The sequence below is a fragment of the Macaca mulatta genome, chromosome 1, assembly GCF_049350105.2.
Source record: "Macaca mulatta isolate MMU2019108-1 chromosome 1, T2T-MMU8v2.0, whole genome shotgun sequence".
In the NCBI taxonomy this organism is placed as follows: domain Eukaryota; kingdom Metazoa; phylum Chordata; class Mammalia; order Primates; family Cercopithecidae; genus Macaca; species Macaca mulatta.
Genome location: NC_133406.1, coordinates 103,334,072 through 103,348,544, shown reverse-complemented (window position 1 = coordinate 103,348,544; position 14,473 = coordinate 103,334,072).

The following is a 14,473-nucleotide window of genomic DNA, read 5'->3' as shown; positions in this document are numbered from 1 at the left end:
GAGATGAATTAACAGAACACTAAGCAGTTTCTCAGAAAGCTTCTTTCCAGATTTCATCTGAGGATATTTCCTTTTTCACCATAGACCTCTATGGGCTTCCAAATATCATTTTGCCAATTCCACAAGAACTGTCTTACCGCTTCTTGAGGGGAAAGCTGTAACTCTGTGAGATGATTTCACAGAACACAAAGAAGTTTTTCAGAAAGGTTCTTTCTCTTTGTTATCGGAGGATATTTCCTTTGGCCCTATAGTCTTCAAAGGGATCCGAAATATCTGTTCTCAGAATCCACAGAAATAAGGCTAGCAAAGAGATCCATGAAATACAGATGTAACTCTGTGAGTGGAAGTCACACATCACATAGCTGTTTCTCAGAAAGCCTCTTTTTAGAGTTCATCTGAGCATATTTCCTTTTTCACCATAGCCCTCTATGGGCTTCCAAATATCACTTTGCCAATTCCACAAGAATTATCTTAGCGAAAGGCTTCATGAGGGGAAAGCTGTACCTCTGTGAGATGATTTCACAGAACACAAAGAAGTTTGTCAGAAAGCTTCTTTCTCTTTGTTCTCGGAGGATATTTCCTTTGGCCCTATAGTCTTCAAACGGATCCGAAATATCTGTTCTCAGATTCAACAGAAATAAGGCTAGCAAAGAGATCCACGAAATACAGATGTAACTCTGTGAGATGAATTAACAGAACACTGAGCAGTTTCTCAGAAAGCTTCTTTCCAGATTTCATCTGATGATATTTCCTTTTTCACCATAGCCCTCTATGGGCTTCCAAATATCACTTTGCCCATTCCGCAAGAACTGTCTTAGCGAAAGGCTTCTTGAGGGGAAAGCTGTACCTCTGTGAGATGATTTCACAGAACTCAAAGAAGTTTGTCAGAAAGCTTCTTTCTCTTTGTTCTCGGAGGATATTTCCTTTGGCCCTATAGTCCTCAATCGGATCCGAAATATCTGTTCTCAGATTCAACAGAAATAAAGCTATCAAAGAGATCCACGAAATAAAGATGTAACTCTGTGAGATGAATTTACAGAACACTAAGCAGGTTATCAGAAAGCTTCTTTCCAGATTTCATCTGAGGATATTTCCTTTTTCACCATAGCCCTCTATGGGCTTCCAAATATCACTTTTCCAATTCCAGAAGAAATGTCTTAGCGAAAGGCTTCTTGAGGGGAAAGCTGTACCTCTGTGAGATGATTTCACAGAACACAAAGAAGTTTCTCAGAAACCTTCTTTCTCTTTGTTATCGGAGGATATTTCCTTTTTCCCTATAGTCTCCAAAGGGATCCGAAATATCTGTTCTCAGATTTCACAGAAATAAGGCTAGCAAAGAGATCCACGAAATACAGATGTAACTCTGTGAGATGAATTAACAGAACACTAAGCAGTTTCTCAGAAAGCTTCTTTCCAGATTTCATCTGAGGATATTTCCTTTTTCACCATAGCCCTCTATGGGCTTCCAAATATCACTTTGCCAATTCCACAAGAACTGTCTTAGCGATAGGCCTCTTGAGGGGAAAGCTGTAACTCTGTGAGATTATTTCACAGAACACAAAGAAGTTTCTCAGAAAGATTCTTTCTCTTTGTTCTCGGAGGATATTTCCTTTGGCCCTATAGTCTTCAAAGGGATCCGAAATATCTGTTCTCAGATTCCACAGAAATAAGGCTAGCAAAGAGATCCACGAAATACAGATGTAACCCTGTGAGATCAATTAACAGAACACTAAGCAGTTTCTCAGAAAGCTTTTTTCCAGAATTCATCTGAGGATATTTCCTTTTTCACCTTAGCCCTCTATGGGCTTCCAAATATCACTTTGCCAATTCCACAAGAACTGTCTTGGCGAAAGGCTTCTTGAGGGGAAAGCTGTAACTCTGTGAGATGATTTCACAGAACACAAAGAAGTTTTCCAGAAAGCTTCTGTCTCTTTGTTATCGGAGGATATTTCCTTTGGCCCTATAGTCTTAAAAGGGATCCGAAATATCTGTTCTCAGATTCCACAAAAATAAGGCGAGCAAAGAGATCCACGAAATACAGATGTAAATCTGTGAGAAGAATTAACAGAACACTAAGCAGTTTCTCAGAAAGCTTCTTTCCAGATTTCATCTGAGGATATTTCCTTTTTCACCATAACCCTCTATGGGCTTCCAAATATCACTTTGAAAATTCCACAAGAACTGTCATAGGGAAACGATTCTTGAGGGGAAAGCTGTAACTCTGTGAGATGATTTCACAGAACACAAAGAAGTTTTTCAGAAAGCTTCCTTCTCTTTCTTATCGTAGGATATTTCCTTTGGCCCTATAGTCTTCAAAGGGATCCGAAATATCTATTCTCAGATTCCACAAAAATAAGGCTAGCAAAGAGATCCACGAAATACAGATGTAACTCTGGAAGATGAATTGACAGAACACTAAGCAGTTTCTCAGAAAGCTTCTTTCCAGATTTCATCTGAGGATATTTCCTTTTTCACCTTAGCCCTCTATGGGCTTCCAAATATCACTTTGCCAATTCCACAAAAACTGTCTTAAGCGAAAGGCTTCTTGAGGGGAAAGCTGTAACTCTGTGAGATGATTTCACAGAACACAAAGAAGTTTCTCACAAAGCTTCTTTCTCTTTGTTATCGGAGGATATTTCCTTTAGGCCTATATTCTTCAAAGGGATCCGAAATATCTGTTCTCAGATTCCACAGAAATAAGGCTAGCAAAGAGATCCACGAAATACAGATGTAACTCTATGAGATGAAATAACAGAACACTAAGCAGTTTCTCAGAAAGCTTCTTTCCAGATTTCATCTGAACATATTTACTTTTTCACCATAGCCCTCTATGGGCTTCCAAATATCACTTTGCCAATTCCACAAGAACTGTCTTAGCGAAAGGCTTCTTGAGGGGAAAGCTGTAGCTTTTTGAGATTATTTCACTGAACACAAAGAAGTTTCTGAGAAAGCTTCTTTCTCTTTGTTATCGGAGGATATTTCCTTTGGCCCTATAGTATTCAAAGGGATCCGAAATATCTTTTCTCAGATTCCACAGAAATAAGGCTAGCAAAGAGATCCACGAAATACAGATGTAACTCTGTGAGATGAATTAACAGAACACTAAGCAGTTTCTCAGAAAGCTTCTTTCCAGATTTCATCTGAGGATATTTCCTTTTTCACCATAGACCTCTATGGGCTTCCAAATATCATTTTGCCAATTCCACAAGAACTGTCTTACCGCTTCTTGAGGGGAAAGCTGTAACTCTGTGAGATGATTTCACAGAACACAAAGAAGTTTTTCAGAAAGGTTCTTTCTCTTTGTTATCGGAGGATATTTCCTTTGGCCCTATAGTCTTCAAAGGGATCCGAAATATCTGTTCTCAGAATCCACAGAAATAAGGCTAGCAAAGAGATCCATGAAATACAGATGTAACTCTGTGAGTGGAAGTCACACATCACATAGCTGTTTCTCAGAAAGCCTCTTTTTAGAGTTCATCTGAGCATATTTCCTTTTTCACCATAGCCCTCTATGGGCTTCCAAATATCACTTTGCCAATTCCACAAGAATTATCTTAGCGAAAGGCTTCATGAGGGGAAAGCTGTACCTCTGTGAGATGATTTCACAGAACACAAAGAAGTTTGTCAGAAAGCTTCTTTCTCTTTGTTCTCGGAGGATATTTCCTTTGGCCCTATAGTCTTCAAACGGATCCGAAATATCTGTTCTCAGATTCAACAGAAATAAGGCTAGCAAAGAGATCCACGAAATACAGATGTAACTCTGTGAGATGAATTAACAGAACACTGAGCAGTTTCTCAGAAAGCTTCTTTCCAGATTTCATCTGATGATATTTCCTTTTTCACCATAGCCCTCTATGGGCTTCCCAATATCACTTTGCCCATTCCGCAAGAACTGTCTTAGCGAAAGGCTTCTTGAGGGGAAAGCTGTACCTCTGTGAGATGATTTCACAGAACTCAAAGAAGTTTGTCAGAAAGCTTCTTTCTCTTTGTTCTCGGAGGATATTTCCTTTGGCCCTATAGTCCTCAATCGGATCCGAAATATCTGTTCTCAGATTCAACAGAAATAAAGCTATCAAAGAGATCCACGAAATAAAGATGTAACTCTGTGAGATGAATTTACAGAACACTAAGCAGGTTATCAGAAAGCTTCTTTCCAGATTTCATCTGAGGATATTTCCTTTTTCACCATAGCCCTCTATGGGCTTCCAAATATCACTTTTCCAATTCCAGAAGAAATGTCTTAGCGAAAGGCTTCTTGAGGGGAAAGCTGTAACTCTGTGAGATGATTTCACAGAACACAAAGAAGTTTCTCAGAAACCTTCTTTCTCTTTGTTATCGGAGGATATTTCCTTTTTCCCTATAGTCTCCAAAGGGATCCGAAATATCTGTTCTCAGATTTCACAGAAATAAGGCTAGCAAAGAGATCCACGAAATACAGATGTAACTCTGTGAGATGAATTAACAGAACACTAAGCAGTTTCTCAGAAAGCTTCTTTCCAGATTTCATCTGAGGATATTTCCTTTTTCACCATAGCCCTCTATGGGCTTCCAAATATCACTTTGCCAATTCCACAAGAACTGTCTTAGCGATAGGCCTCTTGAGGGGAAAGCTGTAACTCTGTGAGATTATTTCACAGAACACAAAGAAGTTTCTCAGAAAGATTCTTTCTCTTTGTTCTCGGAGGATATTTCCTTTGGCCCTGTAGTCTTCAAAGGGATCCGAAATATCTGTTCTCAGATTCCACAGAAATAAGGCTAGCAAAGAGATCCACGAAATACAGATGTAACCCTGTGAGATCAATTAACAGAACACTAAGCAGTTTCTCAGAAAGCTTTTTTCCAGAATTCATCTGAGGATATTTCCTTTTTCACCTTAGCCCTCTATGGGCTTCCAAATATCACTTTGCCAATTCCACAAGAACTGTCTTGGCGAAAGGCTTCTTGAGGGGAAAGCTGTAACTCTGTGAGATGATTTCACAGAACACAGAGAAGTTTTCCAGAAAGCTTCTGTCTCTTTGTTATCGGAGGATATTTCCTTTGGCCCTATAGTCTTAAAAGGGATCCGAAATATCTGTTCTCAGATTCCACAAAAATAAGGCGAGCAAAGAGATCCACGAAATACAGATGTAAATCTGTGAGAAGAATTAACAGAACACTAAGCAGTTTCTCAGAAAGCTTCTTTCCAGATTTCATCTGAGGATATTTCCTTTTTCACCATAGCCCTCTATGGGCTTCCAAATATCACTTTGAAAATTCCACAAGAACTGTCATAGGGAAACGATTCTTGAGGGGAAAGCTGTAACTCTGTGAGATGATTTCACAGAACACAAAGAAGTTTTTCAGAAAGCTTCCTTCTCTTTGTTATCGTAGGATATTTCCTTTGGCCCTATAGTCTTCAAAGGGATCCGAAATATCTGTTCTCAGATTCCACAAAAATAAGGCTAGCAAAGAGATCCACGAAATACAGATGTAACTCTGGAAGATGAATTGACAGAACACTAAGCAGTTTCTCAGAAAGCTTCTTTCCAGATTTCATCTGAGGATATTTCCTTTTTCACCTTAGCCCTCTATGGGCTTCCAAATATCACTTTGCCAATTCCACAAAAACTGTCTTAAGCGAAAGGCTTCTTGAGGGGAAAGCTGTAACTCTGTGAGATGATTTCACAGAACACAAAGAAGTTTCTCACAAAGCTTCTTTCTCTTTGTTATCGGAGGATATTTCCTTTGGGCCTATATTCTTCAAAGGGATCCAAAATATCTGTTCTCAGATTCCACAGAAATAAGGCTAGCAAAGAGATCCACGAAATACAGATGTAACTCTGTGAGATGAAATAACAGAACACTAAGCAGTTTCTCAGAAAGCTTCTTTCCAGATTTCATCTGAACATATTTACTTTCTCACCATAGCCCTCTCTGGGCTTCCAAATATCACTTTGCCAATTACACAAGAACTGTCTTAGCGAAAGGCTTCTTGAGCGGAAAGCTGTAGCTTTTTGAGATTATTTCACTGAACACAAAGAAGTTTCTGAGAAAGCTTCTTTCTCTTTGTTATCGGAGGATATTTCCTTTGGCCCTATAGTATTCAAAGGGATCCGAAATATCTTTTCTCAGATTCCACAGAAATAAGGCTAGCAAAGAGATCCACGAAATACAGATGTAACTCTGTGAGATGAATTAACAGAACACTAAGCAGTTTCTCAGAAAGCTTCTTTCCAGATTTCATCTGAGGATATTTCCTTTTTCACCATAGCCCTCTATGGGCTTCCAAATATCATTTTGCCAATTCCACAAGAACTGTCTTACCGCTTCTTGAGGGGAAAGCTGTAACTCTGTGAGATGATTTCACAGAACACAAAGAAGTTTTTCAGAAAGCTTCTTTCTCTTTGTTATCGGAGGATATTTCCTTTGGCCCTATAGTCTTCAAAGGGATCCGAAATATCTGTTCTCAGAATCCACAGAAATAAGGCTAGCAAAGAGATCCATGAAATACAGATGTAACTCTGTGAGTGGAAGTCACACATCACATAGCTGTTTCTCAGAAAGCCTCTTTTTAGAGCTCATCTGAGCATATTTCCTTTTTCACCATAGCCCTCTATGGGCTTCCAAATATCACTTTGCCAATACAACAAGAATTATCTTAGCGAAAGGCTTCATGAGGGGAAAGCTGTACCTCTGTGAGATGATTTCACAGAACACAAAGAAGTTTGTCAGAAAGCTTCTTTCTCTTTGTTCTCGGAGGATATTTCCTTTGGCCCTATAGTCTTCAAACGGATCCGAAATATCTGTTCTCAGATTCAACAGAAATAAGGCTAGCAAAGAGATCCACGAAATACAGATGTAACTCTGTGAGATGAATTAACAGAACACTGAGCAGTTTCTCAGAAAGCTTCTTTCCAGATTTCATCTGATGATATTTCCTTTTTCACCATAGCCCTCTATGGGCTTCCAAATATCACTTTGCCCATTCCGCAAGAACTGTCTTAGCGAAAGGCTTCTTGAGGGGAAAGCTGTACCTCTGTGACATGATTTCACAGAACTCAAAGAAGTTTGTCAGAAAGCTTCTTTCTCTTTGTTCTCGGAGGATATTTCCTTTGGCCCTATAGTCCTCAATCGGATCCGAAATATCTGTTCTCAGATTCAACAGAAATAAAGCTATCAAAGAGATCCACGAAATACAGATGTAACTCTGTGAGATGAATTTACAGAACACTAAGCAGGTTATCAGAAAGCTTCTTTCCAGATTTCATCTGAGGATATTTCCTTTTTCACCATGGCCCTCTATGGGCTTCCAAATATCACTTTTCCAATTCCAGAAGAAATGTCTTAGCGAAAGGCTTCTTGAGGGGAAAGCTGTAACTCTGTGAGATGATTTCACAGAACACAAAGAAGTTTCTCAGAAACCTTCTTTCTCTTTGTTATCGGAGGATATTTCCTTTGGCCCTTTAGCCTTCAAGGGGATCCGAAATATCTGTTATCAGATCCCACAGAAATAAGGCTAGCAAAGAGATCCACGAAATACAGATGTAACTCTGTGAGATGAATTAACAGAACACTAAGCTGTTTCTCAGAAAGCTTCTTTCCAGATTTCATCTGAGGATATTTCCTTTTTCACCATCGCCCTCTAAGGGCTTCCAAATATCACTTTGCCAATTCCACAAGAACTCTCTTAGCGAAAGGCTTCTTGAGGGGAAAGCTGTAACTCTGTGAGATGATTTCACAGAAAACAAAGAAGTTTCTCAGAAAGCTTCTTTCTCTTTGTTCTCGGAGGATATTTCCTTTGGCCCTATACTCTTCAAAGGGATCCGAAATATCTGTTCTCAGATTCCACAGAAATAAGGCTAGCAAAGAGATCCACGAAATACAGATGTAACTCTGTGAGATGAATTAAAAGAACACTAAGCAGTTTCTCAGAAAGCTACTGTCCAGATTTCATCTGAGGATATTTCCTTTTTCTTCATAGCCCTCTGTGGGCTTCCAAATATCACTTTGCCAATTCCACAAGAACTGTCTTAGCGAAAGGCTTCTTGAGGGGAAAGCTGTAACTCTGTGATGTGATTTCACAGAACACAAAGAAATGTCTCAGAAAACTTCTTTCTCTTTGTTATCGGAGGATATTTCCTTTGGCCCTATAGTCTTCAAAGGGATCCGAAATATCTGTTCTCAGATTCCACAGAAATAAGGCTAGCAAAGAGATCCACGAAATACAGATGTAACTCTGTGAGTGGAAGTCACACATCACAGAGCAGTTTCTCAGAAAGCTTCTTTCCAGATTTCATCTGAGGATATTTCCTTTTTCACCATAGCCCTCTATGGGCTTCCAAATATCATTTTGCCAATTCCACAAGAACTGTCTTAGCGAAAGTCTTCTTGAGGGGAATGCTGTAACTCTGTGAGATGATTTCACAGAACACAAAGAAGTTTCTCAGAAAGCTTCTTTCTCTTTTTTATCGGAGGATGTTTCCTTTGGCCCTATTTTCTTCAAAGGGATCCGAAATATCTGTTCTCAGTTTCCACAGAAATAAGGCTAGCAAAGAGATCCAAGAAATAGAGATGTAACTCTGTGAGATGAATTAAAAGAACACTAAGCAGTTTCTCAGAAAGCTTCTTTCCAGATTTCATCTGAGGATATTTCCTTTTTCATCACAGCCCTCTGTGGGCTTCCAAATATCACTTTGCCAATTCCACAAGAAATGTCTTAGCGAAAGTCTTCTTGAGGGGAAAGCTGAAACTCTGTGAGATGATTTCTCAGAACACAAAGAAGTTTGTCAGAAAGCTTCTTTCTCTTTGTTTTCGGAGGATATTTCCTTTGGCCCTATAGTCTTCAAAGGGATCCGAAACATCTGTTCTCAGATCCCACAGAAATAATGCTAGCAAAGAGATTCACGAAATACAGATGTAACTCTGTGAAATGAATTAACAGAACACTAAGCAGTTTCTCACAAAGCTTCTTTCCAGATTTCATCTGAGGATATTTCCTTTTTCACCATCGCCCTCTAAGGGCTTCCAAATATCACTTTACCAATTCCAGGAGAACTCTCTTAGCGACAGGCTTTTGAGGGGAAAGCTGTAACTCTGTGAGATGATTTCACAGAAAACAAAGTAGTTTCTCAGAAAGCTTCTTTCTCTTTGTTCTCGGAGGATATTTCCTTTGACCCTATAGTCTTCAAAGGGATCCGATATATGTGTTCTCAGATTCCACAGAAATAAGGCTAGCAAAGAGATCCACGAAATACAGATGTAACTCTGTGAGATGAATTAACAGAACACTAAGCAGTTTCTCAGAAAGCTTCTTTCCAGATTTCATCTGAGGATATTTCCTTTTTCACCATAGCCCCCTAGGGGCTTCCAAATATCATTTTGCCAATTCCACAAGAACTGTCTTAGCGAAAGGCTTCTTGAGGGGGAAAGCTGTAACTCTGTGAGATGATTTCACAGAACACAAAGAAGTTTCTGAAAAAGCTTCTTTCTCTTTGTTATCGGAGGATATTTCCTTTGGCCCTATAGTCTTCAAAGGGATCCGAAATATCTGTTCTCTGATTCCACAGATATAAGGCTAGCAAAGAGATCCACGAAATACAGTTGTAACTCTGTGAGATGAATTAAAAGAACACTAAGCAGTTTCTCAGAAAGCTTCTTTCCAGATTTCATCTGAGGATATTTCCTTTTTCACCATCGCCCTCTAAGGGCTTCCAAATATCACTTTGCCAATTCCACAAGAACTCTCTTAGCGACAGGCCTTTGAGGGGAAAGCTGTAACTCTGTGAGATGATTTCACAGAAAACAAAGAAGTTTCTCAGAAAGCTTCTTTCTCTTTGTTCTCGGAGGATATTTCCTTTCACCCTATAGTCTTCAAAGGCATCCGAAATATCTGTTCTGAGATTCCACAGAAATAAGGCTAGCAAAGAGATCCACGAAATACAGATGTAACTCTGTGAGTGGAAGTCACACATCACAGAGCAGTTTCTCAGAAAGCTTCTTTCCAGATTTCATCTGAGGATATTTCCTTTTTCACCCTAGCCCTCTATGGGCTTCCAAATATCATTTTGCCAATTCCACAAGAACTGTCTTAGCGAAAGGCTTCTTGAGGGGAATGCTGTAACTCTGTGAGATGATTTCACAGAACACAAAGAAGTTTCTCAGAAAGCTTCTTTCTCTTTGTTATCGGAGGATATTTCCTTTGGCCCTATAGTCTTCAAAGGGATCCGAAATATCTGTTCTCAGTTTCCACAGAAATAAGGCTAGCAAAGAGATCCAAGAAATACAGATGTAACTCTGTGAGATGAATTAACAGAACACTAAGCAGTTTCTCAGAAAGCTTCTTTCCAGATTTCATCTGAGGATATTTCCTTTTTCACCATTGCCCTCTATGGGCTTCCAAATAACACTTTGCAAATTCCACAAGAACTGTCTTACGAAAGGCTTCTTGAGAGGAAAGCTGTAACTCTGTGAGATGATTTCACAGAACACAAAGAAGTTTCTCAGAACGGTACTTTCTCTTTGTTATCGGAGGATGTTTCCTTTGGCCCTATATTCTTCAAAGGGATCCTAAATATCTGTTCTCAGATTCCACAGAAATAAGGCTAGCAAAGAGATCCACGAAATGCAGATGTAACTCTGTGAGATGAATTAACAAAACACTAAGCAGTTTCTCAGAAAGCTTCTTTCCAGATTTCAACTGAGTATACTTCCTTTTTCACCATCGCCCTCTAAGGGCTTCCAAATATCACTTTGACAATTCCACAAGAACTCTCTTAGCGACAGGCTTCTTGAGGGGAAAGCTTTAACTCTGTGAGATGATTTCACAGAACACAAAGAAGTTTCTCAGAAAGCTTCTTTCTCTTTGTTATCAGAGGATATTTCCTTTGGCCCTATAGTCTTCAAAGGGATCCGAAATATCTGTTCTCAGATCCCACAGAAATAAGGCTAGCAAAGAGATCCAGGAAATACAGATGTAACTCTGTGAGATGAATTAAAAGAACACTAAGCAGTTTCTCAGAAAGCTTCTTTCCAGATTTCATCTGAGGATATTTCCTTTTTCACCATCGCCCTCTAAGGGCTTCCAAATATCACTTTGCCAATTCCACAAGAACTCTCTTAGCGATAGGCTTCTCGAGGGGAAAGCTGTAACTCTGTGAGATGATTTCAAAGAACACAAAGATTTTTCTCAAAAAGCTTCTTTCTCTTTGTTATCGGAGGATGTTTCCTTTGGCCCTATAGTCTTCAAAGGGATCCGAAATATCTGTTCTCAGATTCTACAGAAATAAGGCTAGCAAAGAGATCCACGAAATACAGATGTAACTCTGTGAAATGAATTAACAGAACACTAAGCAGTTTCTCAGAAAGCTTCTTTCCAGATTTCATCTGAGGATACTTCCTTTTTCACCATCGCCCTGTAAGGGCTTCCAAATATCACTTTGCCAATTCCACAAGAACTAATTTAGCGAAAGGCTTCTTGAGGGGAAAGCTGTAACTCTGTGAGATGATTTCACAGAACACAAAGAAGTTTCTCAGAAAGCTTCTTTCTCTTTGTTATCGGAGGATATTTCCTTTGGCCCTTTAGTCTTCAAAGGGATCCGAAATATCTGTTATCAGATCCCACAGAAATAAGGCTAGCAAAGAGATCCACGAAATACAGATGTAACTCTGTGAGATGAATTAACAGAACACTAAGCTGTTTATCGGAAAGCTTCTTTCCAGATTTCATCTGAGGATATTTCCTTTTTCACCATCGCCCTCTAAGGGCTTCCAAATATCACTTTGCCAATTCCACAAGAACTCTCTTAGCGAAAGGCTTCTTGAGGGGAAAGCTGTAACTCTGTGAGATGATTTCACAGAAAACAAAGAAGTTTCTCATAAAGCTTCTTTCTCTTTGTTCTCGGAGGATATTTCCTTTGGCCCTATACTCTTCAAAGGGATCCGAGATATCTGTTCTCAGATTCCACAGAAATAAGGCTAGCAAAGAGATCCACGAAATACAGATGTAACTCTGTGAGATGAATTAAAAGAACACTAAGCAGTTTCTCAGAAAGCTACTGTCCAGATTTCATCTGAGGATATTTCCTTTTTCATCATAGCCCTCTGTGGGCTTCCAAATATCACTTTGCCAATTCCACAAGAACTGTCTTAGCGAAAGTCTTCTTGAGGGGAAAGCTGTAACTCTGTGATGTGATTTCACAGAACACAAAGAAATGTCTCAGAAAGCTTCTTTCTCTTTGTTATCGGAGGATATTTCCTTTGGCCCTATAGTCTTCAAAGGGATCCGAAATATCTGATCTCAGATTCCACAGAAATAAGACTAGCAAAGAGATCCACGAAATACAGATGTAACTCTGTGAGTGGAAGTCACACATCACAGAGCAGTTTCTCAGAAAGCTTCTTTCCAGATTTCATCTGAGGATATTTCCTTTTTCACCATAGCCCTCTATGGGCTTCCAAATATCATTTTGCCAATTCCACAAGAACTGTCTTAGCGAAAGTCTTCTTGAGGGGAATGCTGTAACTCTGTGAGATGATTTCACAGAACACAAAGAAGTTTCTCAGAAAGCTTCTTTCTCTTTTTTATCGGAGGATATTTCCTTTGGCCCTATTTTCTTCAAAGGGATCCGAAATATCTGTTCTCAGTTTCCACAGAAATAAGGCTAGCAAAGAGATCCAAGAAATACAGATGTAACTCTGTGAGATGAATTAACAGAACACTAAGCAGTTTCTCAGAAAGCTTCTTTCCAGATTTCATCTGAGGATATTTCCTTTTTCACCATTGCCCTCTATGGGCTTCCAAATATCACTTTGCCAATTCCACAAGAACTCTCTCAGCGAAAGGCTTCTCGAGAGGAAAGCTGTAACTCTGTGAGATGATTTCACAGAAAACAAAGATGTTTCTCAAAAAGCTTCTTTCTCTTTGTTATCGGAGGATGTTTCCTTTGGCCCTATAGTCTTCAAAGGAATCCGAAGTATCCGTTCTCAGATTCCACAGCAATAAGGCTAGCAAAGAGATCCACGAAATACAGATGTAACTCTTTGAGATGAATTAACAGAACACTAAGCAGTTTCTCAGAAAGCTTCTTTCCAGATTTCATCTGAGGATACTTCCTTTTTCACCATCGCCCTCTAAGGGCTTCCAAATATCACTTTGCCAATTCCACAAGAACTCTCTTAGAGAAAGGCTTCTTGAGGGGAAAGCTGTAACTCTGTGAGATGATTTCACAGAACACAGAACAGTTTCTCAGAATGCTTCTTTCTCTTTGTTATCGGAGGATATTTCCTTTGGCCCTATAGTCTTCAAAGGGATCCGAAATATCTGTTCTCAGATCCAACAGAAATAAGGCTAGCAAAGCGATCCACGAAATACCGATGTAACTCTGTTAGATGAATTAACAGAACACTAAGTTATTTCTCAGAAAGCTTCTTTCCAGATTTCATCTGAGGATATTTTCTTTTTCACCATCGCCCTCTAAGGGCTTCCCAATATCACTTTGCCAATTCCATAAGAACTCTCTTAGCGACAGGCTTCTTGAGGGGAAAGCAGTAACTCTGTGAGATGATTTCAAAGAAAACAAAGTAGTTTCTCAGAAAGCTTCTTTCTCTTTGTTCTCGGAGGATATTTCCTTTGGCCCTATAGTCTTCAAAGGGATCCGAAATATCTGTTCTCAGATTCCACAGAAATAAGGCTAGCAAAGAGATCCACGAAATACAGATGTAACTCTGTGAGTGGAAGTCACACATCACAGAGCAGTTTCTCAGAAACCTTCTTTCCAGATTTCAGCTGAGGATATTTCCTTTTTCACCATAGCCCTCTATGGGCTTCCAAATATCATTTTGCCAATTCCACAAGAACTGTCTTAGCGAAAGGCTTCTTGAGGGGAATGCTGTAACTCTGTGAGATGATTTCACAGAACACAAAGAAGTTTCTCAGAAAGCTTCTTTCTCTTTGTTATCGGAGGATATTTCCTTTGGCCCTATATTCTTCAAAGGGATCCGAAATATCTGTTCTCAGATCCCACAGAAATAAGGCTAGCAAAGAGATCCACGAAATACAGATGTAACTCCGTGAGATGAATTAACAGAACACTAAGCAGTTTCTCAGAAAGCTTCTTTCCAGATTTCATCTGAGGATATTTCCTTTTTCACCATCGCCCTCTAAGGGCTTCCAAATATCACTTTGCCAATTCCACAAGAACCCTCTTAGCGAAAGGCTTCTTGAGGGGAAAGCTGTAACTCTGTGAGATGATTTTAAAGAACACAAAGAAGTTTCTCAGAAAGCTTCTTTCTCTTTGTTATCGGAGGATATTTCCTTTGGCCCTATAGTCTTCAAAGGGATCCGAAATATCTGTTCTCAGATTCCACAGAAATAAGGCTAGCAAAGAGATCCACGAAATACAGATGTATCTCTGTGAGTGGAAGTCACACATCACAGAGCAGTTTCTCAGAAAGCTTCTTTCCAGATTTCATCTGAGGATATTTCCTTTTTCACCGT